We start from the raw sequence: 4,288 nt of genomic DNA, 5'->3' as shown, positions 1-4,288 counted from the left end.
CAAATCTACGAGTTTTGATGACGTCTCCGTAACCGGACCCCAAGGTTGCCCAAACGTTCGGATCGCCCTGGGACCCAAAATTAGTGGGTAATAGCACAGAAAACTGTTAGAATGGACCAAATCTGCAAGTTTTGACGAGGTCCCCGTAACCATACCCCGGGGTTCCTCGAACGTTCGGATCGCCCCGGGATCTAAAATTAGTGGGTAATAGCACAGAAAACTGGTAAGATTGGACCAAATATGTGAGTTTTGACGACGTCCCCGTAACCGGACCGCGGGGTTCCTCAAACGCTTGGATCGCCCCGGAACCCAAAATCAGTGAGTAATAGCACAGAAGACTGGCCAGAATGGACGAAATATGCGAGTTTTGACGATGTCCCCGTAACCGGACCCCGGGGTTCCTCGAACATTTGGATCGCCCCTAGATGCAAAATCAGTGAGTAATAGCTCAAAAAACTGGTCAGAATGGACCAAAACTGCGAGTTTTGACGAGGTCCCCGTAACCGGACCCCGGGGTTCCCCAAACGTTCATGTCGCCTCGAGACCCACAGAAAACCGCCAGAATGGACCAACTATGCGAGTTTTGACGAGGTCGTCGTAACCGGACCCATGGGGTTCCCCAAAATGTTCGGATCGCCCCGGGACCCAAATTAGTGGGTAATAGCATAGAAAACTGGTTAGAATGGACCAAATATGCGAGTTTTGACGAGGTCCCCGTAACCGGACCCCGAGGGTTCCCCGAACGTTCGGATCGCCCCGGGACCTAAAATTAGTGGGTAATAGCACAGAAAACTGGCTATAAGGGACCAAATCTACGATTTTTGATGACGTTTTCGTAACCGAACCCAGGGTTGCCCAAACGTTCGGATCGCCCCGGGACCCAAAATTAGTGGGTAATAGCATAGAAAACTGCCAGAATGGACCAAATCTGCAAGTTTTGACGAGGTCCCAGTAACCATACCTCGGGGTTCCTCGAACGTTCGGATCGCCCCCGGACCTTAAATAAGTGGGTAATAGCACAGAAAACTGGTAAGATTGGACCAAATATGCGAGTTTTGACAAAGTCCCCGTAACCGGACCTCAGGGTTCCTCGAACGTTCGGATCGCCCCTGGACCCAAAATCAGTGAGTAATAGCTCAGAAAACTGGTTAAAATGGACCAAAACAGCGAGTTTTGACGACGTCCCCGTAACCGGACCGCGGGGTTCCCCAAACGTTTGGATCGCCTCGGAACCCAAAATCAGTGAGTAATAGCGTAGAAAACTGGTTAGAATGGATCAACTCTGCGAGTTTTGATGATGTCCGTGTAACCGGACACCGGGATTCCCCGAACATTTGGATCGCTCCGGGACCTAAAATTAGTGGGTAATAGCACAGAAAACTGGCTATAAGGGACCAAGTCTACGAGTCTTGATGACGTCCCCGTAACCGGACCCCGACGTTCCCCAAACGTTCGGATCGCCCCGGAACCCAAAATTATTGGGTAATAGCACAGAAAACTGCCAGAATGGACCAAATATGTTAGTTTTGATGACGTCCTCGTAACCGGACCCCTGGGGTTCCCCAAACGTTCAGATCGTCCCAGGACCCAAAATTAGTGGGTAATAGCATAGAAAACTGGTCAGAATGGACCAAATATGCGAGTTTTTACGAGGTACCCGTTACCGGACCCCGGGGGTTCCCCGAATGTTCGGATCGCCCCGGGACCCAAAATCAGTGAGTAATAGCTCAAAAAACTGGTCAGAATGGACAAAACTGCGAGTTTTGACGAGGTCCCCATAACCAGACCCTGAGGGTTCCTCGAACGTTCGGATCGCCCCGCGACCCAAAATCAGTGCGTAATAGCACAGAAAACTGGTCAGAATGAAACAAATCTGCGAGTTTTGACGATGTCCCCATAACCGAAAGCCGGGGTTCCCCTAACGTTCGGATCGCCCCGGGACCCAAAATTCGTGGGTAATAGCACAGAAAACTGGTAATATTTGATGAAATATGCGAGTTTTGACGACGTCCCAGTAACCGGACCCCGGGGTTCCTCGAACGTTCGGATCGCCCCTGGACCCAAAATCAGTGAGTAATAGCTCAAAAAACTGGTCAGAATGGACCAAATATGCGAGTTTTGACGACGTCGCCGTAACCGGACCCTTGGGGTTCCCCGAACATTCAGATCGCCCCAAGACTCAAAATCAGTGAGTAATAGCACAGAAAACTGGTCAGATTGGATCAAATCTATGAGTTTTCATGATATTCCCGTAATCGGACCCCGAGGTTCCCCAAACATTCGGATCGCCCCGGGACCCAAAATCAGTGGGTAATAGCACAGAAAACTGTCAGAATGGTCCATAGATGCGAGTTTTGACGAGGTCCTTGTAACCGGACCCCTAGGGTTCCCCAAACATTCGGATCACCCCGGGACCCAAAATTAGTGGGTAATAGCATAGAAAACTGCCAGAATGGACCAAATATGTGAGTTTTGAAGATGTCCTCGTAACCGGACCCCTGGGGTTCCCCATACGTTCAGATCACCCTAGGACCCAAAATTAGTGGGTAATAGCGCAGAAAACTGCTCAGAATGGACCAAATATGCGAGTTTTTACGAGGTACCCGTAACCGGACCCCGGGGGTTCCCCGAACGTTCGGATCGCCCCGGGACCCAAAATCAGTGAGTAATAGCTCAAAAAACTGGTCAGAGTGGACCAAAACTGCGAGTTTTGACGAGGTCCCCGTAACCAGACCCTGGGGGTTCCGCGAACGTTCGGATCGCCCTGGGACCCAAAATCAGTGAGTAATAGCATAGAAAACTGGCCAGAATGGTCGAAATATGCGAGTTTTGACGACGTCCCCGTAACCGGACCCCGGGGTTCCTTGAACGTTCGGATCGCCCTGGGACCCAAAATCAGTGAGTGCATAGAAATCTGGCCAGAATGGACGAAATATGTGAGTTTTTATGACGTCCCCGTAACCGGACCCCGGGGTTCCTCGAACGTTCGGATCGCCCCTGGACCCAAAATCAGTGAGTAATAGCTCAAAAAACTGGTCAGAATGGACCAAACATGTGTGTTTTGACGACGTCCCCGTAACCGGACCCTTGGGGTTCCCCGAACGTTCAGATCGGCCCGGGACCCAAAATCAGTGATTAATAGCACAGAAAACTGTTCAGAATGGATCAAATCTGCGAGTTTTGATGATATTCCCGTAACCGGACCCCGAGGTTCCCCGAACATTCGGATCGCACCGGGACCCAAAATTAGTGGGTAATAGCACAGAAAACTGCCAGAATGGACCAAAGATGCGAGTTTTCACGAGGTCCTCGTAGTCGGACCCCTGGGGTTGCCCAAACGTTCGGATCGCCCCGGGACCCAAAATTAGTGGGTAATAGCACAGAAAACTGGTCAGAATAGACCAAATATGCGAGTTTTGACGAGGTCCCTGTAACCGGACCCCGGGGTTCCTCGAACGTTCGGATCGCCCCTGACCCAAAATCAGGGAGTAATAGCTTAGAAAACTGGTTAGAATGGACCAAAACAGCGAGTTCTGTTGACGTCCCCGTAACCGGACCGCAGGGTTCCCAAAACGTTTGGATCGCCCCGGAACCCAAAATCAGGGAGTAATAGCATAGAAAACTGGTTAGAATGGATCAAATCTGCGAGTTTTGATGATGTCCGTGTAACCGGATCCCGGGGTTCCCCGAACATTCGGATCGCCCCGGGACCTAAAATTAGTGGGTAATAGCACAGAAAACTCGCTATAAGGGACCAAATCTACGAGTTTTGATGACGTCCCCGTAACCGGACCCCGTTGTTCCCCAAACGTTCGGATCGCCCCGGGACCCAAAATTAGTGGTTAGTAGCACAGAAAACTACCATAATGGACCAAATATGTGAGTTTTGATGAGGTCCTCGTAACCGGACCCCTGGGGTTTCCCAAACGTTCAGATCACCCCAGGACCCAAAATTAGTGGGTAATAGCGCAGAAAACTGGTCAGAATGGACCAAATATGCGAATTTTTACGAGGTACCCGTAACCGGACCCCGGGGGTTCCCCGTACGTTCGGATCGCCCCGGGACCCAAAATCAGTGACTAATAGCTCAAAAATTGGTCAGAATGGACCAAAACTGTGAGTTTTGACGAGCTCCCCATAACCAGACCCTGGGGGTTCCCCGAACGTTCGGATCCCCCCCCGTACCCAAAATTAGTGAGTAATAGCATAGAAAACTGGCCAGAATGGACCAAATATGCGAGTTTTGACGATGTCCCCATAACCGGAAGCCGGGGTTCCCCGAACGTTC

The sequence above is a fragment of the Triticum dicoccoides genome, chromosome 4B (assembly GCF_002162155.2).
Source record: "Triticum dicoccoides isolate Atlit2015 ecotype Zavitan chromosome 4B, WEW_v2.0, whole genome shotgun sequence".
NCBI classification, from domain to species: Eukaryota; Viridiplantae; Streptophyta; class Magnoliopsida; order Poales; family Poaceae; genus Triticum; species Triticum dicoccoides.
The sequence above is the reverse complement of the archived record's forward strand: the minus strand, read 5'-3'. Positions refer to the sequence as shown.